Here is a 26,045-nt window from a genome sequence, read left to right on the forward strand (position 1 = left end):
CCTGGAATCCAGACTTTTATTACATCTTTTGCACAGGTCAGGTACTTTACTTACTACTACTGTATTGTTGTAAAATACTTTTATTTTGCTGGAATAAAATAATATTGGAAATTAAGGAGAAAATATCTCTTCATTACTCATATGGTGGAGGTTCCGTGATAAACCATTTGAAGGGAGAAAAGAGCCTATGGTGATTGAGCAAACAGTCTGAAAGATACCTCTGTATGAGTTAACAGATTATTTTCCCGTAAGTGGGGTACATTTATATACACGTTTTCTGTGATGGGCTTATGAATTCCTATTTAACCTTTGTACCATAATGTCGCTATTTAGCATTTTAAGTCGCACAAGAAATAATTGCTTTCCAGACTTTGATTGTGGTTCCAAAGCACAAATTTGCCAAAAAGCATATAGTTACACACTGTGATCTAAATACAATTAGCGCAAACAAATTATACAATCACAAGGTACAGTCAATACATAAGCATGCGCTGTGGATCCAGATTTCCCAACATCAACTATGCAACCTCTGTCAACAGAAAAGAAAGATGACTAACTACCAGATCCAAGGTGCCTGCATAAGTACCCTTGCAGAGATAGGCAATACAATACAACGAGTTGGCATAATCCCATTGGTTCTTCCTGGTTCTTCTGTTACGATACAGTTCATAGGTCAGTTTGTATTGTAGTAGTTCAGCCCTCCAACGGCTCTTTGTGCATTTTCCCGCTGAAGAACAAGTCTAAACTGGCTAATAAACATTACATTACAGAGTACATTTTAATGCCTATCTCTCTATGATCCATAATTAGCAGGCGCATGTTGCGATCTCCTTGCCAATGGAACTGGAAATCTGCAAATAAACAGTGGTTTAGAATAGCACCAAACATGGTCAGCTTATCATGTACTTAGCCCTAGATATCAAAATGCCTGCATTTCACAATAGATTTGATAACATATAAAACCTTGGGAACCTTTCTATGTAAGTGTGCAATGTGTCAGTGTGGGGATATTAAGAAAAGACGCTAGTATGCGTTGTGCGTCTATGTGTTTGTGGAGTACACCATAGTACGTGCTCTGTGGCAGATGCATGACGCTAATGATCATAACAGCGCTGTACACAGGGTATCATACAGTCGCTACTATGCATGGAGCATTTTATGTGTAGAGTGCTTTGCTAAACAGCGCAAATGTGTGCTGTGCATCTTGTATATTGTGTATGCGTATGGGGTATGATGGAACTTTTAACAATATGCAGTAGCAATGTAGTCGCACGATGCTAATAGCATATTAGCGTCACACACAATGGTTTCATGCTGACAACGGAAGATGGCGTCGTCAGGGGCAACATAAAATGGCGTCATGCAGATTCTAATTTTACAAATGAGGTCTCAGCCAATCATCCGGCTTCGACAGGCTCATGATTCCACGTGGTGAAGGAAGAGTATTTGGGGGAATAAAACTTTTATACATACAACATAACATTGTTTCCTGTGAGTTGGGGTACGCTCCCTTTCTAGGTGGCACAAGGATTCTATATGTGTGGTTATTGAAAAAATATTTTGTGTTCTAGACAAACATACTATACCATGAATAATGATCATATAATTTTCCCATCTTTTATTTATGTCTAGCGCCCTTGTCTTCACTATATCCAATTTTTGTATAGTATTGTGATTTTTAGAACTTGGTGGGTTCTCTGTGATACTGTGGGAAGGGGCTGCTTGTGTGCACACTGTGGGTTTCCAAGTATATTTTTTGATCTATCACCCTCAGAGTAATGGTCAGACAGAACGAGTAAACCAGGACCTTGAACAGTTTATTTAGATGTATGTGTCTGCCAATCATTTGAATTGGGTCTCCCTATTGCCATGGGCTGAATTCACACACAATAATCTGTTTCAAGAGACATTGGGTCATTTTCCATTTTTCATTCAGTATGGCCTGCATCCTGTTCTAGTGCAATTACCAGTCCTTGGGCTAGTATCATTTCCAGCCATCTGTAGTACGTTGAACCATTTCTTCAAGATTTGAAAAGAGGTAAAAAAGATTAATTGGTCATTGGTTTCAGATCCTCCAGGTGATCAATCCAGTGGCATTCTGTCTGAAACTTTCAGGCACTCTCAAGATACCTAATGTATTTCATGTCTCTCTCCTCAAACCCCTGGTGCTTAATCTATTCTTAACATCTTGCAACCCTCCCCCTGCAATTCCAGTAGACCAGCAGGAGGAATATGAAGTTAAACAGATTTTGGACTCCAGGGTATATAGAGGATCTGTTCAGGTCTTTGTGGATATGAGGGGAGCGCTGTTAGGTCAAGGCCTCAGATATTCATGCACCTCAGCACCTCCCGAAGTACCACCAAAGATTTCCTTACAAACTGTTTGATGCCCACTCCTAGAGGAGGGGGTAATGTCACAGTGTGCCGGACATTACTTACTGGGTCCGGCAGCACTGAGGTCCTGAACGGAGGCGAGCAGCGGGTGGGTTGGCCATGGTGGCTGCTGCTATTGTCTCTGCTCCTAGCTCCTCTGTCCTGACAGGGCTGCAAGTGCAGGTGGCCTTGGCTCCCCTAGGGGTGCGTGTGCCGACCTGCAGATAAATTTAAAGTGACAGGCGCCAAACATGAAGTCACGTTTGATGCAAGAATTGAACTCCTCCCTATAAGAGGGAGTCTTTGGCACTAGATAGGTGCCAGAGTATAGGCTCCATTACCTTACTCCAGCATTCATACCTTTGTGATTCCATCTGCTCGTTCTAACCCTTGGGTTGTTGTTGACTCAGTTTTCTTCCTGGTACTATGCTTGGTATTCCGGTTCTGACCTTGGCTCCATGCCTGATCCCTGGCACCACCTTGTCCGTTTGGTTCTAAACCGGCTTGTTGACCATGTTTGAAGACCTTCATACTTCTCTGCTCCAATCCAGAGTACACCAGCACCTGTACTAGGGAACCTAGGGCAGTGGTCTCCAACCTGTAGCTCATAAGCTACTAGTAGCTCACTGTCTTAATTTTGGTAATTCACTTAGCTGCAGTACTGCCAAGTCATCTAGGAGGAAGTGACCTCTGATGTGTTCTCCCCCCTTGTTATTGATGTGGAGCAACAGCAAAGCATGTCAGGTGATTGCCGCTTCCCCGTAGTTCCACCGACAGAATGTATGCTATGGAAGAGCACATGACTCCCACTCAGCCCTGCCAGAAAATCACACAGCAGCACTGTCTGTATCTTTTGCTCCTCTACTGCATGTAACTCCTTGGAGATGGTAATTAACAGTGAAATGTGTCTTTGCTTAAATGTTATTTACAAACTACAACAATATCACTGTAATAAATAAATGCATTTTTATTTTCTATGAAACATATTTTTTTTCTTCTCATTTTCATTACCTTCAATTGTTCGGTTATTAGCCAGATTTTTTTTTCAACAATTTTAGTAGCTCTTCAGGAGGTTTCATTTTTCTAAAGTAGCTCACACCTCAAATAACATTGGAGACCACTGACCTAGGCCTTATTCGGCTTGGATCGCATGGCTGTCTTCGCACACAGCCGGTTGATGCTTGTGCTCTGCACATGCATATGGATCAAAGTGCATGTGTGCAAACCAGCCACTGTCATCGGTAAGCGATCGCAGTGAGATCACAGTCCAATAGCACAGTGAGTGACATGAAGTGACCGTTTAGGTGTGGAGGGGGGTGGCTGGCGCAACACAAGCATGTCTGTGCGTTTGAATGCAGTTAAAGGGGCATGCATTAGTAAACCCCTGCGATTGTATATGCTGGCAGAGATCTAGATGGCGACAGGAAGTTTAGCCGTTTGAGAGGTAGGGTCAAGTCAACCACAACTGTGCGAATGGTTCTGATGTTACTGAATGTTATCGATGTTTTCACTGAATTGCGGATGCCTGTCATGGGAAGTGGGCGGCTTTATACTGTGATTGGCGTCTTTCTATAGTGCTGCGGTTGCCATGTGATTGCATTAATTAGCATATTTTTGCAGCTAGCGGGTGCATGCGAATGAAGCCGTTCAATCCAAGCTGAATTATTCCCCTAGTCTGAGGGTCGTGACCTGCATGTCAGATGCAGCTAAGTCCATTCCTCCCTGTGGGGTCCTTGGTGAATACCGCCAGCACGTTGGACTCCACGCCTCAGTTCTGTTTCTTGCCAATCCTGAAGTACGGGTTAGCACATATTATCTATCCATGAGTTGTGACAATACTGCATTACTAGATTTCCTAGAGAAGAAAAAAGATGCAGGTACACTTTAACAAAAATGAAAAGCACCACACAGCCTGTTTGTTTGTACTGTAGTGTGTGGGCATGCATCAGTGTGTATAACAAACACACATACTGTACACTGACAATGATGCCTGCAGTAACCCTTCCCAGGCACAGACTCCTACTACAGTAATTCTAATGGCACTCTTATTGCACCCTGATGACGAGCTAAAGGAGTTTTTTTAAAAACACAGTGCTCCAGCCCACAGTCCCTAACCCTGTCCCTCTGCTCTTCTGTGTGAAATGGCACCTGTTCACTAGTGAGAGACTTTTACATACAATCCAAAACACACGAGACCCGACAACGGGATGATGACTTTTTGCCTCATTTTGGTATCTGAACTTGGCGGGAAGGCCTAAGCTGGGTCTCTGATCCACTCATAACCCCTAAGTTTGGGTGTGTTTGGTTTCCGGGGAAACCGAACCACTCATCACTAATAAATACATGTAAATTATTTTGTATGCTAACACTAAAAAAGCTATGTTTAAATTAATGTTTTGCTATAATAGCAAAGGCACTAATACATATAGTATTAAAACAATCACAGAGCATGTTGTCTATAAAAAACAACTGATGGAAGATAAGCATACTGATTGGCTAGATAAAATGAAGAATCAAATACCCATATATAAATGAGAGCTCATCAAGTTTAAAGAAGAAAAGCTTGTGAAAGTTGAATCAAATTATGAATGTCATACAGTTTTCCAATGGCTTTCCAATAGCAGACGCACATATGAGAATCTTTTTTTAGAAGGGAACGCAGAGCATATCAAGAACCTGAAAACTCTAACGAAATGAACTCAACGGCCAGTGACCGGAGCCTTGTCGCGGGAGTGGCCCATGTGACCAGCAACGCTATACAGACTGGTGGCAGCAGCGCCTTTACCCATCACCAGGGCCACCACCAGGGAGGGACTGCCGGGACTTCAGTCCAGGACCCGGAGAGAGAAGGGGCACGGGTGGCAGTGGCATTTGAATTGAAATATAGAGCCAGCCACGAACCAGTTACAGCTCACGGAATGACAGCCAATCATGAGCAGGTGCTCCTGATTGGCTGCCGTTCCACGAGTTGTGATTGGCTCATGGCCGGGCCCATATTTTAAATGCTGCGCTGCCCTGACTTTGCAGGCTATATGTCACGTTGTGCTGTGCACCACTCGAAGAGGACGCCGGCAGGAGAGGAGACGTTACTTTACCAAAGGAAAACAGGTGTACTATCAGTGTGAGGGGAGTGTGAGGGCAGGCAGTCACAGTGTGATCTGTGAGGGGGAAAGTGTGATAGTTCCGTGTGAGGGGGCAGTGGTGTGATGGTGCAGTGTGAGAGGAGAAAGTGTGATTTGTTGGGTGGTAGTGGTGTGAGGGGAGACAGTGTGATTTGTGGGGGGGGCAGTAGTTTGAGGGGAGGCTGAGTGATCTATGATGAGGGGCAGTGGGGATAGTGATTTGTGGGGGGGGGGGTAATGATGTGATGGTGCAGTGTGAGGGGAGACAATGTGATTTGAGGGGGTAGTGGTGTAATTGTGTAGTGTGAGGGGAGGCTGAGTGATCTATGAGGAGGGACAGTGGGCCTGATTCAGAGCCGAACGCTCTGACCAGAGCGCTCACTCTGAATCAGGGCCCTCCTCCCTAAAAATGGAGCGGCCTCTTGGATGCTCGCATTGCTGTGGGTTACCACCCACAGCTTATGCGAGCGTCCATGATGATGGACGTGATGGTCAAGACCATCGCGACCATCGGGCTTGCGATGAGACCCTGCGGTAGGGTCTCGCTGCCGCAAGCCCAGGAGTGATTTTGGCTCTATCAGAGCCAAAATCACTCCCACTGATATCACTACTGATGTCAGTGGGGCCGGACCCAGACGGTAGGCGTTCCCATGGGAACGCCTCTGTCTGACAGCCATGCCCCTGGCACGCCCACCAAAGGGGGCGTGCTGTCACTCACCATCGACAGCATGCCCCCTTTGGTGCGAGACCACGAGCGACGTATTCCTCGTCGCTCGCCGGGTCTCGCGCATGCGCACGACGGAGCTCCCTCCATCGTGCGCATGCACATTCGGGCACCATCGACCCACTTGCAAGCGTCCTTTGCTCGCGAGCCGGTCTGAATCAGGCCCTGTGTGATTTGTGGAAGGGTAGTGGTGTGATGGTGCAGTGTGAGAGGAGACAGTGTGATTTGTTGGGGGGGCAGCAGCTCCTCCTTTTTGACACAGCTCTGATTTCTATTGTTTCTTAACTGTGAAACAGCCACCAGTGTGTTGGAGAACCAGGACAATTTGCTGTTGTTCCATGTTGCTATTACCCTCAGGGGCTAGTCGCAAGATGCATCTTTTCCCAGGTGAGATCCCCACCACAACAAACACACACAATATGTCAGACAAGCAGCTCTAAGCACCTGCAGGAGAGGTCTCAACTGGTGACAGGAGTGTTATATAATATAAGTATTTAAAATTATTTCACACTATCAAAATCTTTAAAGCTAATGGTGGCTTAGGTAACCAGTCACTTCAAGCAGGAGTCAAAAGGTGTGACAAAGTAACAGAGATGAGTCTAAAGGGTCTATTTACTAAGCAATGTTAGGAGACAGAGTGAAAAGTGATAAGGTGCCAGCCAATCAGCTCCCAACTGTCATTTTTCAAGCACAGCCTGTGAGATGGCAGTTAGGAGCTGATTGGCTGGCACATTATCACTTTTCACTCTGTCTCCTAACACTGCTTTGTAAATAGACCCCTAGAAATCTTAGCTGCCTAACTTATTGGTCACAAGACAGAGTGGCAACCGGTCAGGACCGGACTGGCCATCTGGATCTTCTGGGAAATGCCAGAAGGGTTGATGGCCTCAGGGCAGGCTTGAGGAGTGTGGCTGCACTGGGTGGAGATCACCTGCCTGACTCCAGAGGTATCCCTGACCTGCCCCAGTCCCGCAAGTCTTCCCTGCATCTAGCCCAGGCCAGCCGCCTTCCCTGCCCTTTGCCCCCCCCCTAGTCCAACCAGCTTTTCCTAAGCACTGCCCAAACTTTGAGAATTATTAAACTGGTTTGAGCACCAATTGATGCCCCACCCTGAAATCGCTCCACCCACATCCACACTTCACCCACCTCTGCCGCATACCTCCAGGGGGTAGCCTACCAATTTTGACAGTACTGGGCCCCACAATTTCTGATGGCAGCCCTGCCCACCACTCACACCAATGTCACTGTGTGCCCTGTGCACAGACTGCTATGTAACCTATCCTATTCAATTGAACATAGGTCCAAAGCACCTCTCCCGCATTCCTTACTGGCCACATGCATGGTGCTATATTTCATTGATGATGTCAATAAAATGTGTTTTGTTTTTGTAATTGCTCAGTTTTACATTGTCAGATCGAGATGAAACAAAGTGCTTGTTATTTCTGGGAGTTTCCACTACAAAATGATGCAGTGTTCATGAAAATTGGTTCAGTAGTTTTGCTCCAACTCAGAACAAACAGACAGACACAATGTTATTACTATATTAATATAGATAACAGTATTATGCCTCTGTCATCATTCTTGTACAGCTCTGTGGAAAATGTTGACATTTAACTAAATAATAACTAAAAAATGCTATTGGCTGATTTGTGCTTTGACTATATGTACTAAAGATTCTGAATACTTGTATAAGTTTGAGGAAAGATAAGCACCCTGGGTCTCATTCAGACCCAGTCGCAAGCGCTGAGCACTCGCAACCGAGTCGATGTGAAGGCCCTGCGCATGCTCGACAGCTCACCCCATTTTGTAGGTGGGGCGGGGGGGTGGCTACACAAACGGAGGCGTTCCTTACGGAATGCCTGCCGTTTTGTGGGCGGCCGCATTGACAACAGTGATGTTAGTGGAGAGCTTCCTGGGGCTTGCAGTTGACGAGACCCAACCTTAGGGTCTCGTCGCAAGCCCCGATGGTTGCGATGGTCTTGACCATCGTGACCATCAACCTGGTCAGTCGCTAAAGCTGTGGGTGGTAACCCACAGCTTAGCTAGCGACCAGGAAGCCGCACTTAAAAAACCAAGCGTGGCAGTGTTAAGTAAGATGACATCACCCATCAATTTAGTTGAGTTGGAGAAGTGGTTAGACTGCCATCCTCTCAAAGGGTAGGTGGCTTTTTTTGCTCGACTGCTTTAGGTATGGTTTTCATCTACCTTTAACTCTGGATATTTGTGTAGTTTCCAATCGAAATTTGCGGTCAGTGAGGGAACATCCAGAAGTGGCCGCTTGTAAAGTTGCAGCAGAAGTGCAGTTGGGATGCATGTGCGGGCCTTTCTCCTCTCTCACTCTGAAGGATCTCTGCATCTCACCATTGGGGGTAGTTCCAAGGAAAGAACAGGACAAGTTTCTGTTAATTCAACACCTTTCTTACCCGGCAGCGTGCGATGCCAGTCTTTCCAACAGGCCCTAGCAATTGTACAAGGTTTCAGTAGGCAAGCGTTGCTGGCCAAGCTGGATATCGAATTCGCTTTCAGACTGCTGCACCTTCACCCCGATTCTTTTGAAACTCACAAATGTCTCCCAATGGGTTGTTCCATCTCATGGAGGTGTGGCCCATTACCTGGATAATTTCTTGTTGTTAGGGCCAGTGAGAAGCTTGGTTTGCAAGGATTTGGTTTTCTCCTTGCAAGCATTTGTTACCGTACTAGGGGTTCCTGTCGCCCGAGATAAAACTGAAGACCCGTATACTGGCTTATCCTACCTAGTGATAGAAATCGATACTACAGTATGTTGGGTCTTTGCTGTTTACTGTTGGAGAAGGTCAGGAAGTTAGGGGACCTATTGGAGTCTTCTTTTGGTGAAAAAAGTTTTGCTTAAGCAATTGCAATCTCTTTTAGGCCTCTTGAATTTTGCTTGCAGAGTGATACTCACGGGCAGGGTTTTCTGTTGTCATTTAGAACGCTACACTGCAGGGGTTAAAAAATCTCACCCCCTGGTTTGCATATCACATGACATGTGAGAGGACTTGCGTGTCTGGCTTATGTTCCTAAGGGAGTTTAACGGAGTGTGAATATGGCTTCCAGCATCGGTAGACAATTGCGAATAGTTATTCACGGACGCGTCGGATACGTTAGGTTTTGGATCATTCTTGGAGGGCAAATGGTGTGCGGAACCTTGGCTCAATTCTTGCAAGAGGTGCAGTCTGACCGCGAACATGCTGTTTTTGGAACTTTTTCCACTCGTGGTCTCCATCGAACTGTGGTCCAGCAAGCTTACCACCAGGAGTATAGTTTTCTGGTGTGATAATTTGGGGGGTAATGCATGCCATCAATAATCAGAGGGCAGAATCGCCTCCAGCCTTGCATTTATTAAGGCATTTAACCCTTTTATGTTTGTGCCAGAACATTGAATTCCGGGCTCGCCACGTTCCAGGCATGGAAAACAATATCGCCGATGCCTTGTCGCATTTTCAGTGAGATAGATTTACGGCTCTGGCCCCGTTTGCTAGTGCACTTAGCTTATCCTGTCTTGTACATGTCTGGCAGATTGTCGAGCCGGCATCGAAGGACTTGCATTGATGTCGTAGGTCCCAAGTACGCTGAAGACTTATTCGGCGGCTTGGAAAGATTGGCAAGGCTTCCTAGCCTCCGAGAGAGAGGGAGGTAAGCCGATTCATGACTGCATGTTACATTTCATTTGGGATTGGCACGAATGGACAATCTAAAGCTGCCATGTCGGCTGCTCTGTCCGGCATTTCTTATTTTTAAAAGTTTCTTGGTAAGACAGACCCCACAAATCCTTTTTGTTAGCTAAAGCAATGAGGGGTTGGGCGAAGTAGTGCATAGTTTCAGGGGATACGAGGTGGCCTATTGCTCCCGCACTCTTATGGGAGCTTATAATAGTTTCGGGGGTCGCAGCGGGCGAGTATGAAGCAACTCTTTTTAGTTTGTCATTCTTGTTAGCTTATTTCAGTGCATTTAGAATTGGAGAATTGGCGGTGATCAATAAGATCTCTACATCGTCAGATTTGCTTTTTTTTTAGGAACGTGGTAGTTAAACAGGTCCTTATTTTATGCCATATTCACAAATCTAAAACAGATCAGTTAGCTAAAGGGAAATGGATTCCTATTCTGGTGCACACGGACACCATCCTCAATCCGGTTAGTTTGGCTGAGCGCTTTTAACAGCATGGGTCCCACTGGTGGTGGTCAATGGCTCGTCACTGCTGACTGGACTCCACTGTCGGTTTTTCAAAATTGTTTGATTGCGCTGGATTTGCCTTTAGATCAGTTTGGAACGCACTTGTTTAGAAATGGGCCAGTGACATGCACCGCAGCTGCGAGTGCTTCTGTCAACTCTTTAAAATAATTAGGTCAATTTAAATCTTCAGCATATAAAACTTATTTGGGGGAGATAAGCTTCATGATTAGCTGTGCTCCTGTCGAGTTTATTGGGAAACCCAGGGGCCTTCTGCCTACTTCCACTTTGGAGTTTGAGGGGCTTTTCAGTTTTATCCTCACAGAGGTTTTATGTTTTTCACCTTCATCTGGGTTGCCCAACTATTGTTTTCCTTCCCTTGGCTAGGTTTTTTACTATTTTACCAATTCTGACGTGATCAACCTTTTTGCAGGTACTCCCAGGATTACTAATTGTCAGGTGTGGTTCCTAGGTCACTCATACATTTACTGGGCTAGCAAGCATCCTTTAGAGTTTTTTTAGACAAGATGGGGTACACCTCACTGGCATGGGCCTGGAATGGTACTTCTTCTTTGAGGTTTGAGAATTTTCTAGATGGGTAGCAGGGCTCGGATATTTTAGCCAAGCTTTGGCGGGAAGCAATGCTCCTGGGCAGCCTATTAAGGTGTTAAGAATGCCTGGGTGGCATTTTCCTCTTGATAGTGGCAAGTTAATCATTCTCCTAAGGGGAGGACTAGGTCATCATCTTAGGGAGGGATCAAGGCTGTGCCAATTAGAGGGGAATTCTACCACTTCAGGCCAGTTTATGTTAGGGCGGGGATCCGTCCTCTTTATTTAGTCAAATACTTTATTGGGCTTTGGCCCAGGTGCACTGCTTTTTACTGCCACCGATCTTTCATAATTACAATTCTATTCTGATAAATAAATTTATGGCTATATCCTCTTTAAATTCCACCTAAGCCTCTGAGTGTTTATTTCTAATTATTTGTTAAGTACATAGCAAAACATAATTTTAAAATAATGGGTGACTTAAGGATTCTGAATACTTGTATAAGTTTTAGAAAGGATAAGCACCCTGTTTGTTGATGAGTTTTGCTAGATTTTCCAGTTATGGGGTTAAAAGATAGAGAGGGCGTAGCTAGTGATTTGTTAATCAAATTATAAACCTATTGCAGTGTAGCAAGAGGCAAGGCTTCTGCTAGTCCCATACTGTAAATTGCCAGTGTTGAGGAGCCATCTTCCTCTTTGCAATTTTCAAGCTCACCCAACTTATATGGTTTGTATACTGTGTTATGTTTTTTTGGACACAGCCATCTTCATGTTTCCTTCCAACAGGTGGAGGTACAGCCTGGCGAGAAAGCAGTATTCCTGGGTTGCTTATTATGGCGTTAAGAGTGCCTGGGGGGCATTTTCCTTTTGATAGCGGCAAGTTGGTCATCTCCTTGGGGGGACTAGTCCATCATCTTAGGGAGGGGTCAAGGATATGCCAATTAGAGGGGAATGGTACCACTTCAGGCCAGTTTATGTTAGGGCGGGGATCCGTCGTCTTTATTTAATTAAATACTTTATTGGGCTGTGGCCCCGGAGCACTGATTTTTACTGCCACTGATATTTCAATTACAATTGTAATTTGATAAATAAATGTATGGCTGTGTCCTCTTTCAATTCCACTCTCTGAGTGTTTATTTCTAGTTATTGTTAAGTACGTAGCAAAACGTATTGTTAAAATAATGGGTGACTTATCTTGTTTAATTGCTGGACAAAAAAACAGAATGGACCCACAAACTAATTTTACTGTTTGCTTCTGAATCTTTCCATAAATTAAACTGATTTGCTCAAAATGAACATTTCTTATTTTGATGAGCCCTTGTATTAATTAAACTTACTAATTTAAACCATTGAATTAAAAATTTCCCTTAGAATGTTGTATGTTTATTTTAAAGAGCAAATGCAATACAGAGTTAGCTAGATAAAATGTTTGTGCAGGTTACTCTGTATTTCATTTAAATAACATTAATAAACATAGATGTATTGTATGCCAAGCATACCCTAATTTCTTCACTAATGTTATCCTATATATTATTTTTATTTTATAAAAGCCTGTATCTGTAATTGCAAGCAGATAATGGGCTTAAATATTTAATTACATTATTTAAAAAAGTTACTGCAATTATTGCAATTAATTCATTCTTTGCCTGTAACAGCTGAAAAATTTATTCAGGCTGGCATTTACTTTACTGTACTGTAGATTCAATGAGTCAGCAGGTAATTAGCAAGCAACTTGACCTTTCAACTGAAATAAGACTAAAGCCACTAAATGTAAATCATAGTTGCAGCATTTTGTTGTTTTCATTAGTATCTAGTTGTAGATTTATTTATACATGAATGTAATGTTTGCCCCAGGTTGGTCAACATAAGGCTTAAGCCTCTAGGTTACAAAAAATAATCACCTTTACATTACAGCCAACTAGAGATGAACGGGTCCGGTTCCCTGAGAACCGAACCCACTCTAACTTGCAGGTCCGTGGCGAGATCCAAGTCCAGCTTGGGTTTTCCTGCCTGACTCTGATCTCAAAGCAAGGCAAATTGTCATCATCCCGCTGTGTCGGATTCTCGTGGGTTTTGGATTGTATAAAAGTCCCTCCTCATGGTGATCAGCGCCATTTGCTTGCTGAGTCCTGGGCTGTCAGGGCTGTGCTTCATCAAAGAGCGCCTGCTGTGTCCATCCAGGCCAGGGCTGCTGTTTCCATCCAGGGGTTGCTGTGTCCATCAAGGGCAGGGGCTTCTGTGTACATCCAGGGTCTGCTGTGTACATCCAGCCTGCTGTGTCCATCCAGGGGTTGTTGTGTCCATCCAGGGGCAGGGCTTGCTGTGTCCAACCAGGGGTGCTCTGTCCATCCAAGGGTGCCCAGTGTATAAAAAATTAAAAGCTAATAAATAATATAATTAATAAAAAAATAATATATTATATATTTTTTTGTGCTGTAACCCAGTGTACTATATTTAATTTATTATTATTATTTTTTTACTGTGACACGGCCTGTCAGACCACAGTGTAATATTCATACACGTATTTTTTGTGACACTGTAAGTGGTAGCGCAGTGTATAACAAATACTGTCACACTGTAAGTAGAAAACGCAGTGTATTTGTAAAAAATATTGTCACACTGTTAGTGGAAAAGCAGTGTGTTCTTAAAAAATATTGTGACACAGTGGAAAACGCAGTGTATTCATAAAAAATATTCTGACACTAAGTGGTAGCGCAGTGTGTTGTTGTTTTCTTATTCATAAAACAATCTTGTGACACTAATTGAAATCTTCACAATTTTACAATTTAATAACACAAAGTTAGCAATAAACAAATTATTTTTCACTTCTTTCCACAATCATGAATAAATGATTAGTCTACACGCCGACTACAAGACCACAACAAAGTGCTAAATAATGTGCATAATTTATTAAACATAATGATATCACAAACGCCTCAGCTGGGATTCACATAAACATATTTTCAAAATGTGAAAATAGAAGATATGGTTTAAAAATGGAATACAGCAGTTAAAACAGCGTTCTCTGATTATAGTATCCCTACTCCCTACCCATGGCCCATCTACCTGAATTTCAGCTAGTCAGAGGGGCAATTCCATGCAACCATATTCCAGAGTGCAGCTGCTCCTCCTGTAGCCCAGGTAAAGAGATGTGATATTACATTTGAGGTGGAGAGGAAAGGTGAAGAGGGCTGAGACTTAATAAGAACTCCCATCCAACAGACCACGTGAACCAAAGACAAAAGTTACATCAGTTTGTTCCGGGATTTATATGAACACCCTACCTACAGATGACATTTAAGTACTAATTTTCTACTCCAGTCAATTTCTGGACTTTATGCAGATAATTTGTGGATATATATGGGACTGTAACACCTTTACACACTGATAAAGTAATCAAAGATACCGCACATAGTTAAATCATAAGATAACTTTAAGTGCACCACATTATATTTATTCATATGAAATTGTTTATATACTAGCCCTGAGCTTATGAAGAATTCATGCATATTTGTGGAGAGGGAATGACCATGTATGACAAGAATAATCCTGAAAATTTAACAATCACATCCGTGGGTTGAGATTGGTTGGAACAGGAGTGGGAGGCTGAAGAAAAGACTAGGGAGGTGTGAATGAATCTGGGTAGCCTGAGCCAGGACTTCCTCATGAGTTGATTTGAGAAGGTAGAGGAAATGCAGTGGATGATGGGCCAGAAGGCGAGGAGAGGAATGGAATGTCTTTATACTACAACAGGTTGGAATGAGAATTGAAAATGATGATGTCAGACTAGGACCGATCATGTGGAACTGATGATGAGCTGAATAGAATTTGAATTGATGATACTGAGTAGAGGAGTAGAATCTGTTTGGGACTGATGATGTAGAATTGATGAGTAGGATCGGTTTGAGACCAATAATGCTGAATTGATGAATAGGATCAGTTTGGAACCAATGTTTGGAGATATCAGATGGGATCGATATTTGGAGAAATCAGATGAGACCAATGTTTGGAGGTATCGGCTGGAACCAATGGAGGCAGTTAGGAGTAAGTCTCAGTGGAAAACCAGACTGGAGTACTAGATGGAATATGAGACTTGTGTAACCAGACTTGGAATTGGAATGGCACGGACTGGAACTGTTCAGATACAAAGTACCTGGGAGCTCAGCACAGAGCTGTAACTTCATCAGAAGCAACGTTTACTGGCCATGGGAGCCAGACAGGAAATGGAATTTATAGGGGTGGATTTAGGGTGCTGTGATCAGATGGTCTGAGAGTAGCGCTGAGTGGTGGAATAGCATCAGGTGACCGAGTCAAAAATGGCTGCGCCCATATTGTGGTTTTGGAGGGAACTCTGGCATGCAGCCTGTGTAACATCATGTTGAGGAGACACAAGGGCTGCCGGGAACCATCTCCACACTCAGAGACAGAAATCTGAGTGGACTTGGCAGGAACAGCACAGACAGTACAAGCAGGGAGCAATGTGCAGCATGAGTGGACCTCTGTGCTATCCATGAGTGACAAACAGCACAAGCGGATTTCAGTGCTATCTCAGACAGACACCAGAGAGGTAAAAAGGTAAGAGTGTGACAGCACCCCTCCTTTCATTGGTTGGCCCCAGGACATCTTTTAGGCTTTCTTGGAAACTCAGCATGGAACGTTCAGAACAAATAAGGAGTGTGGACATCAGAGGAAAAAGTCCAAGAACATTCTTCTGGGCCGTAGCCCTTCCAATTGATCAAGTATCAAAGATGTCCATAATGTATTCTAAAGTCCAGAATCTTTGCCACTTCCTCTTCAACTCCATGATGAGTCTGGACTTTGGGTGCCTTTTGGAAGTGCTGAATGAAACTGGTTGAGCTTGAGTGGTTTCAATAAAGAAATATGAAAGGAATTTGGTATCCTCAGGAAGCATGTCACCAATGTAGCAGTTTCTTGCATAATGTGGGCTTGACAAGAGTTCCCCCAACAGTTGATGACTATTCTACTCTGACTGCAGAGAAAGTCACCGGATTGATGATGAGATACTTCTCAGCGGAGGTAATCTAATTTTCTTGCTCCATGGAGCGATAGAGGGCATCAATTTTGATTCTGGACCCCTCGGATTCAGACAATGTGTAGTCTTAAGGTACAAAAGGTGTTTGTGGTGTGTCAGAATGGAAATGGGATGTACAGCTCCTTCTAAAAGATAGCCTTGGAGTAGTAGTGTTGACTTAAAAGTGAGAAGTTCTTGATCCCCAATAGAATAGTTGCACTCAGCCAAAGTGAATTTCCTGGAGAAAAATCCACAGGGATGGAGAAAACAATCAGGAGCACATTGGGAGAGCATAGCACTGACTCCTATGGAAGAAGCATCTACTTCCAAGACAAATGGTTGTGTGACATCAGCTTGATGTAGGACAGGAGCTGAGATGAACTTGTTTGATTTTTATTTTTAAAGGCTCCCTTTGTTTCCTCTGACCATCGAGATGGATTGGCACCTTTCTGGGTGAGAGTGGTAATAGGTGCAATGATGGTAGAAAAGTTCTTTATGAATTTACGATAATAGTTTGCAAACCCAGGGAAGCATTGAACAGTATTGATAGTTGTAGGAAGCAGCCATTCCTGAATTGCTTGGAGCTTTTCTGGATCCATTCTAAGATCAGAACCTGAAATTCTATATCCCAGGAAGGGAATAGACTTGACTTCAAATACACACTTCTCCAATTTACAGTAGAGGTGATTGGAAGTGAAACAGGTCAGTACCTCCTTTATCTGCTTGTAATGTTCCTCCAGATCATTGGCGAATATGAGAATATCATCAAGATGGTCAACAACATATTTGTACAAAAGATTGCAGAAGATCTCATTGACATAGTGCTGGAATACTGCGGGGACTTTACTGAGACCAAAAGGCATAACGAGGTACTTGTAGACTGTCGCGGGTATTAAATTCAGTCTTCCACTCATCATCTTCCTGTATTTGTATGAGATTATATGCTCCTCGTGAATCTAATTTGGTGAAGATGGTGGCTCCACTGACTCGGTAAAAAAGCTCTGTGATCAGAGGGAGAGCAAAGCAGTTTTTAATGGAGATGTAATTCAGTCCCCTGTAGTTGATGCAGGGGCGCAGTCTCCATCCCTTTTTTTTTTTTTATGAAAAAGACACCTGTACCAGCGGGGGAGGTTGAAGGGCAGATGAACCATTTTTCCAGATTCTTTTGGATATAGTTAGTGATCGATTTGGTCATGGATTTGGTTTCTGGAAGCAATAGTGTATAAATTTGCCCTCTGGGAGGAGATTTCCCAGGGATTAAATCAATTGGACAATCCCATTAACTGTCAGGAGGTAGTACATTAGCACCAGCTTTACTAAAGACATCAGTGAATTTTTCATAAGAAGGAGGATTTTCAGTATGAGTTGGAACAGCAGAGCATACTGGAAGAACTTTTTGAAGACAATAACCAAAGCAGGAAGATCCCCAGGTGGTAATTTGAGAGGTTCTCTAATCAATTTGAGGATTATGTAGATGAAGCCAGGGCAACCCCAAAACTATGGAATGCGATGCCCTGGATATGACTAAGAAAAACTTAACTCACAGAGGTCAAGTCTAAAGGGTAATTCCATCAACCACTGTGAGGTAGATATGTTGAAGCAGACTCTCAGTTGGTAATGCCCTTGCTGAACCAATTCAGATGTAATGAAGTTGCCAGCTGCGCTTGATCCGACAGAGTAGAAACTTGCTTGAAGTACTTGGCCACTTGCAGGAAAAGTGAATGAATGCAGTCGGTTTCTGTGGAGAGGAATTAACTACTAATTTAGCCACTCCTTGCCGAGTTAGGAGTGGGAGTTTCCTGGATGCTTGGGACAATTGTTGAGCTGATGAGAAGGAGCAGCACAGTAAAGTCCGATATTCTCGGACTGTCGTCTATGGCGCTCTTCCAGTGATGGGCAAGAACTATTTTTTGCATCGGTTCCTCCTTGGGAGGAAAAACTGACCAGGGCAAGACTGTTGCCTGAAAATTAGGATGAAAGAATTTCCCTCTAAATGGCGCATTCTTTAAAGCGTAACTCCACTTTGCTGCACAAAAAGATCAAGGGCCTAATTCAGACCTGGCTGCTAAGAAGCATTCGCTCATAGCTGCTGATGGTTCGCATTGTGCGTGTGCGTATGCATCGCAGTGCGCATGCACAAACCACTGCGAAAGATCGGGAAGCATTTGCTCAACAAGCGTAGACTGCCCAGCAGAGTGAGTGACAGGAGAAGCCATTTGTGGGTGGTAACAGGGGCAGGCCACTAGAAACGGGGGAGTGGAGGTGCAAACGCAGGTGTGCCTGAGCGTCTTAACGCCATTTCAGAGTCGTGCATAATTAACAGGCAGCGTCATTGTACACATCACCTGGCTGGTTTTTACACTGAAGTGCTCGCAGTGCTTGTGGCAGGGTATAGTATACCTCAAACACTGCGTTTGCTTCCGATAGTACCCGATGTACCGTTGGATGCATACATTTCCTGGAGATGATGTGCGCAAATGGGCATCTTAAGACAGGATGGTTGGCATCTACATACACAAAGTGAATGCATGCCAAGACATAGTGGGTGTGCTTATACCTTGCCGTGTGATTGCCTGCCTTGCTGGGTGTGTTCTGAATTTGTGTAGTCCTCTAACTCATAGTCCCAAGTCCTCTAACTTGTCTGGTAGATCACAGGTAACAAGAACATCTTTCATTTTGTCTAATAAGCTGTTCCAAAAGGGTGCATAGAATGTTCCATCATTACTAGAAAGTTCTGATACCAGTATTTTATACTGCACTAGATACTGGGAAGAACTCGTGAATAACTCACCTATCCTAGGTGAGATGCATTCATCAAAAGGTATCTTTAACGTTGCTTCCTTAATCTTAATTTAAGGATGTTAAATACAGGTATCCCCCCGAGGAACCAAACTCACCTGAATTTAGGTTTGGATATTCCACAAAAGGTATCTTTATATATCCCAATATAGTTGTCTCAAAGGGTTTACCCCTCCAGAAATCCAATCAGCAATACCATATAAAGATATTCAAGTAAAATGTCTGAGTCTTCATTTGTACATATAACGTCGCTTCATAAAGTGCAGGTGTTCAGATTTTTTGGTTAAAAAATATATTTTAATCCTCCAAACACAACAGCATAAAAAACAGCATAAAAATAGTCCAATCCATACAGTTTAGGCCTTCCAAAAGGTGTGGTTACATAAGAAATGGTCTTTATGCAAATAAACCTGTGGCCCACTGAATGAAGGATCCCTTACCACCAATGCATTTCGAACCCCTCAGGTTCTTCCTCAAGGTGTGTAGGAATCATCCATGTGTGAGCTTTTATACCTACCCTAACTATATTCAATAAATATTGGGAGGGGCCTATCCAACATTATCTTAAAAACTCGTATAAGACCAATCACTCCTATTCGTATATACCTCAAAATATACCAGAGATGTATCTCCTGATCCTTCAACTAATAAAATCCCCATAGTGAACATACGTTCCAACTTTAAAATACAATTTATTAAAGTAAAGTTCTATAAACCAAAAGTCCATAATCCATTCCTTCCCGCATTTCTGCATCAGCTGGAACGGAATACCATAATGACGTCATCGGCGGGACATACATTCCCGCATGTCCAACTGGAGGTAACTTGTGGTACATCTGTAGTGTTTCCCCACTTGCTGCTAACAAAGATCGGATTTTGAGGTATATACGAATAGGAGTGATGTTGTGTTTGGAGGATTAAAATATATTTTTTAACCAAAAAATCTGAACGCCTGCACTTTATGAAGCGACGCTATATGTACAAATGAAGACTCAGACGTTTTACTTGAATATCTTTATATGGTATTGCTGATTGGATTTCTGGAGGGGTAAACCCTTTGAGACAACTATATTGGGATATATAAAGATACCTTTTGTGGAATATCCAAACCTGAATTCTGGTGAGTTTGGTTCCTATGGGGGGATACCTGTATGTAACATCCTTAAATTAAGATTAAGGAAGAAACGTTAAAGATACCTTTTGATGAAGGCATCTCACCTAGGATAGGTGAGTTATTCACGAGTTCATCCTGGTTGCACCTATAATCTATTGGATATACACACAGACGTTGTTTTTGTTTTTCTTCTTTTTATTGAGAGGAAGATTCCGCATTACATCTGGAACCTAGAAAGACAGCGCCCATTGGACCACTCATTTGTATTGTTTATGTGTGCCAAGGTGTAGTGCACCTCAGAGTGGATTAGGGCTGCAGTCCGGGAGCGCAGGCTGTCGTGGTGATATTTTTTGTACCATGCACCAGATACTGGTCTACAGAATTTGAACAGATGTAGAAGATCCGCAAATGCAGATTACACTGTCCCAGGCTCGTCAAAGATTCGGTGGAATGCCATGACCAATTTTTTGTAAGATGATAGAATGGTACCTGCTCTTTCCCATAGGGGTGAAGCCCAGTCTAAGGCAGATCCAGATAGGAGATGATATATGCCACATGGGTAGAATCTGTAGGAAAAGTACTGGATAGGAACTCAAACTGAATTTTGCATTGATTCAAGAAACCCCTCCAATTTTTGGGGTTCCCATCAAATTTTGCAGGAGTAGGAATGTGTAGACAAGGGGCCGCTGAGGTAAAAGGAGCCGGAGGAATCGGCATAGATGAAGCAGCAGCCTTTAAGAGCAGATTGGAAGTTATCCAGATGGTTAGTCAGTTCTTGGAGGACCTGAACCACTTAACCCTGTGATGCCTCTTGGTGTTCTAGGTGAGCAACAAGATCCTGTGTAAATCCTGCAGCTTGTGCTTGATTCTCAGTTGGATCCATTGGGCCAGTACAAACAGTTTATGCCTGAGGGTTGCCATTGGTCTGAACAGGTGTGGTAGGCTGAAGAGGATACTAGGAAGGCATGTATTAATCTGGGTGGCTTGAGCCAGGACACATGTGTTGATGTGAGGAGGTAGAGGAACTGCAGTGGATGATGGGCTCAAAGGTGAGGACAAGAATGGAATGTCTTTATTAAATAGCAGGTTGGAATGAGAATTGAAGATGATGATATTGGACTGGGGCGATTCAGACCCGCTTGATGGGCGGTGCTCACTTGTAGCCAGCCGCTTGTTGCAAACTGCAAGCATAAAAGATGCAGTGCGCGGACCAGTCACAGCGAACGGGAGATGATCGCTCTCAGCATACAGTCAGCCCACTAGATTGAGTGAAAGAATGGGCCATTTGTGGGTGGTGACAGGGGAAGGACAAAGGAAACAGGGGTGTGGATGTGCGAATGCAAGCGTCAGTTCGTTTTTACACCATTATAAAGGCGTGCATAATTAAGATGCAGCGTCAGCATACACGTCATACAAGTGAAATAAAGACAGCATCACTCGCAGTGTTTGCGGTGTGGGGTCTGCCTAAAGCACTGTGTGCTGGTTCGATGTCGCCCGATGGTACCAATGTTCTCATACACTTCCTGGATATGACATCTGAAAGTCGGCGTCTTTTGTCCAGGCTAGTGGGTGTCTAACTTCACCCGGCGATTGCACCTAAGACATAAGGGGCATCCTGATGTCTTAGTGTGCAATTGCGGCATTTGCATACTGGCTGTCCTTATGGCTGCCAGCGAGTGCAGCTTAGCAAGCGGGTCTGAATCGCCCCCTGGGACCGATGATGTGTAACTGATGATGAGCCTAAAAGAATAGAATTGGAATTGATTATACTGAATAGATGAGTAGAATCGGTTTAGGACCAATGATGCAGAATTGATGAGTAGGATCAGTTTGAGCCCAATGATGCTGAATTGATTAGTAGGATCGGTTTTAGGCAAATGATGTTGAATTGATGAGTAGGATTGGTTTGAGACCGATGATGCTGAATTGATTAATAGGATCAGTTTGGCACCGATGTTTGGAGATATTGGATGGGACCAATGTTGTATATATTGGATGAGACCAATGTTTGGAAATATCGGCTGTAACTGATGGAGGCAGGTAGGAGTAAAAGCTGGTACACACTAGATGATGTCTAGTATGTACCGACCTCGTACATGACAGCACTCTGCATTCAGCAGCATGGCCCTCACTAATGATGCGCGGGAGCATGCATCATCAGTGACATTGAGGGTACACACTAGATGATGATGACAATATGTCATCTGATCCAGACTAGTCATCTAGTGTGTACCTGGCATAAGTCTCAGTGAAAATCCAGACTGGCATACTAGATGGAATAGGAGACTTGTGTAACCAGACTTGGAACTGGAATGGCACGGACTGGAACTGTTCAGATACAGAGTACCTGGGCATACCAGAGCTGTAACTTCAGCAGAAGCAACGTTGTACTGGCAATGGGAGCCAGTCAGGAAATGGAATTTATAGGGGTGGATGCCCAGGGATTGGATGCTGTGATCAGCTGGTCTGGGAGCAGCGCTCTGAGTGGTGGAAAAGTGTCAGGAGTCTAACATGGCTGCGCCCATGCTGTGGTTTTGGAGGGAACTCTGGCATGCATTGTGTAACATCATGCTGAGAAGACATGCTGTTGAGCAAGGGGCTGCTGGGAGCCATCTCTACACTGAAACTGAACCCTCTGTGGATGGGCAGAAATAGCACAGACAGACCTCAGGAGCTCATTCAGACCCATTCGCTAGGCTGCGCTTGTTTGCTGCCATAAGGAATGAAAATATGCAAATGATGCGATCACACACTAGGTATGAGGATGCCTCCTATGTCTGAATGAGCTATTGCCGGGTGAAGTTAGACGCCCACCAGCCAGGAGTAAAGATGCCCACTTTCAGACGTCATCTCCAGGAAGAGTATGAAAACATTAGTACCATCGGGCGACATCGAACCACCACGCAATGCTTAAGGTAGACTCTAGGCTACCCCAAGCATGCGATCACCGCTGCCTTTATTTCTCTTGTATGACGTATATGCTGACGCTACGTGTTAATTATTCATTGGTGTAAAAATGCCCAGCCACGCTTGTGCTAGTGTGCAAGCACACCCCGTTTACACAGACCTGCCCCAGTCACCACACACCAATGCCCCGTTATGTCACTCAAACTAGCACTCTGGCAATATACAGAGAGCAATCGTCTCCCGATAACAGTGACTGGTTTGTGCATGCGCACTGCGACTTATACGCATGCGCAGTTTGAAACAATTATCTGGCTGCGAGCGATCGCAGCCTAGTGAACGGGTCTTAATCGGGCCCTCAGTACCAACAGGGAGTGATGTGCAGTGTGAGTGGACCTTTGTGCTATCTGGGAGTGATGCACAGCGCGAGCGGACTTCAGCGTTACCTGGGACAAACACCAGACAGGTAAAAAGGTCATTTTTTGAGTTTGGAGTGTGACATTAACCTTCCCATCCTTTTATCTCTACATAATTGTCTTGATTATAAGAATAACTTCACCTCTACCAACATATCTCAAATTTTTCTGTTTGAGCAAACTTCTGTTCCTCTCCAAATTCAAATTTTGCATTCCAAACCTAAACTTCCTGGCACATTCACAGAAATGAAGGCTCGCATCGGTTCCTAATCTGTAATTGCACTCAGGCCCACCAAGAGCTGCGCCGTGCCTGGGTAAAAGGGGTGTGGCCTAATCATGAAAAACGTGGTTTTGTAGCGCTACAAAGTGGCTCTGCGTGCTGGCGAGGAAGGCGCAATGAGCCCCTTCAACCTGGTACATAACCAGTGGGGGGCGCATTCAGCTTGATCGCTCCACCCACAGGCATAGAGGACTGCTGTGGCTGCATTTTAGCAGCAGTGAGCAGTCTCCCAATGCAACCCAGCACACAGCAGCGTGTGCTAGGCTGCTGTGATGTAGGTGGGGGGGAGAAGTGCCGCGCCCGTGCCCCTGCCGGGCCACTCCAGCAAGCCCAGGTAATTAGTACACGCTCCCCCCCTCTCGGCGCCCCTGATTGCACTGTGTGTCAGCCATTCAAGAGCTTTGTGAATGACCTCCAGTGAGTGGTAATTTTTAGTTGAAAATTTTGATTTCATATGTTTTATTATTATGATCCACCTACTTGTAACACCTCTTTTCCATGTCTAAAGGGTGTTGCAGGAAGTAAGTGTGGTCTCCTCACCTAATTTCTTAAATGACATAGGGGTCTATTTAGCATCCCTTAATTTCTACAAAAGTAGGTAAAAATTAAAATGTTCCCATACTTTTGTAAAATTTAAGAAAAGGGGGCATGGCAAACCAGGAGAGGGCATGTCCTCATGACATGTCCCCAATTTGTCACTTTTGAGGGTAGAGAAACTGAGGTGGAGTTACAAAGGGGGTGAAGGCAGAGACACTGAGATGAAGGAACAATGAGTAGATGTTACAGGGAGGGAGAGTGAAGGGAAACTGAGAGGTACTTACTGGGAGGTATCTGCCCCACATAATTGAACCAATTTTTTAACATATTAGAGAAATACACTTGAAAACTGTCATGTTAGTATTGGCCATACTGTGCTCTTTAAATGCCTCCAAGTGCCTGATTATTCGTTGTCAAAGGTGTACGCGAGGTTCGGTACTTTGTCTAAGCATTGTTAACTTAAAAAATATATATATTTTTCCCTCACCTTCACCCATAACCATGAGCATGCAAGGGAAAAAATGCATTTGGCTGTAAAACGTGTCTGTGAGTTTGGAGTTGAATTACTACATTCCGTTCCATATACACCTTACCTGTATGGTGGTTTCTCTGCAACGTGGAACCTCTGAAAAAACTGATCCTCCCTGGGCATATGGTGTCTCTTTAGTTGGTATTCCCTATTCATGTAGTAGATCACATGGTCCAGAAGATGCCTGTTTGTGTAGAAATATGACCAATGTTGTCATAATATAACAGAGGTTCAACCAGACTCCTGCCCCGTGTATCCCCACCAGTCCCTTGTGTCTCTCCAACCTCCTTTCTTTACAGCCTCATGCCCCATTTCTCCAGCTTCCTGCCCCATAACTCCAGCCTCCTGCCCGTGTCTCTCAGCTTCAACTCCTCGTGTCCCTCAGCCTCCCCCATATGTCAATCAGACAGAATTCATTCAACAATCAGCCAGACCCCCACTGTGTCATTCAGCTAGACCCTCTCCTTGATTGTCAATCAGCCAGACCTTCCCCTCATTTGTCATTCAGCCAGACCCTTCCCCATTTGTCAATCAGCCAGACCTTCCCCCTTTGTCAATTAGCCAGACCCTCCCCCATTTGTCAATCAGCCAGACCCCCTCCTTGTTTGTCAATCAGCCAGACCCCCCCCGTCATTCAGACAGACCCTCCCCGTTTTTTAATTAGCCAGACCCTCCCCCTCCATCTGTCAATAAGCCAGACCCTCCCCACATTTGTCAATCAGCCATTTCAATCCTGTTTCTCTTATCATGTGTCTGCAGCCACCAGCCCAGCACAGCGCACACTTAACTCCTTCCTGCTGCTGCTTGTTTCTCGGCATCTCCTACTGCAATGCCACACCTGCTAGCTCCCAGCCCCAGGCCAGTCCTCTCCTCTGCACAGAGCCGAGACTGAGAGCGCAAGTCGCGCGAGGCCGAGGTAGGAGTTAAACATAGATGCAGCAGCGGAGGCGTGGCTTGGGAGGTTCTAACAAGTAGTGTGTTAGACCACCCGGCTCTTACTTACTGGACATGCTGCAGACTGGCTAATGGGTGGTCCGGTGCACCACCGGTCCACCCCTTTGTTTTGCCTATGGTGTCAGGGCGGCGCGCCCCGTTCGATTGCACGGGTCGCCTGACCCTAGAAACGGCCCTGGGGGAGAGCACCAGTGGCCACGGGAGTGAAGGGGGGCCAGGACAAACAAAAGTGGTCACAGGGGAAAGGGGGGCCAGAAGGGAGGTGGCAGCAGTGGGGAAATCCTTAGCAGTATGGGGGAAAAGGATAATTTTTCAAAAAAGCTGACTCCGCAAAAAAAGCAACTTTCGGAAGTGATACTTTTGTTGGTGAGGCATTATGAATGCCTACTAAAGATTTTTTTCAACTTGCAACTAGTGATAATTATGTCATGATGAATAGGCCTCACATTGCCTCCACCTAAGCCTCTTCTTCAGTATGCATGGATGAAAAATTGTTTCCACCAGGGGCCACTTGGTGATGCCC

The 26,045-nt window shown here is 44.4% G+C and overlaps 1 long non-coding RNA gene across 1 annotated transcript in view; it reads right to left on the reverse strand.

Moving 5' to 3' along the window:
* Nucleotides 1-4,049: 4,049 nt before the first annotated feature.
* LOC148507763 (uncharacterized) overlaps nucleotides 4,050-26,045 on the reverse strand; it is a 51,876-nt gene continuing 29,880 nt past the window's right edge. The window contains exons 2-3 of the long non-coding RNA XR_015869668.1: nucleotides 24,633-24,752; nucleotides 4,050-4,228 (exon numbers count right to left, since the gene is read on the reverse strand). This is a non-coding gene — a long non-coding RNA (uncharacterized LOC148507763). The remainder of the gene's footprint in view (nucleotides 4,229-24,632; nucleotides 24,753-26,045) is intronic.

The sequence above is a fragment of the Taudactylus pleione genome, unplaced genomic scaffold, assembly GCF_031769625.1.
Source record: "Taudactylus pleione unplaced genomic scaffold, aTauple2 ptg000386l, whole genome shotgun sequence".
Classification (NCBI taxonomy): Eukaryota; Metazoa; Chordata; class Amphibia; order Anura; family Myobatrachidae; genus Taudactylus; species Taudactylus pleione.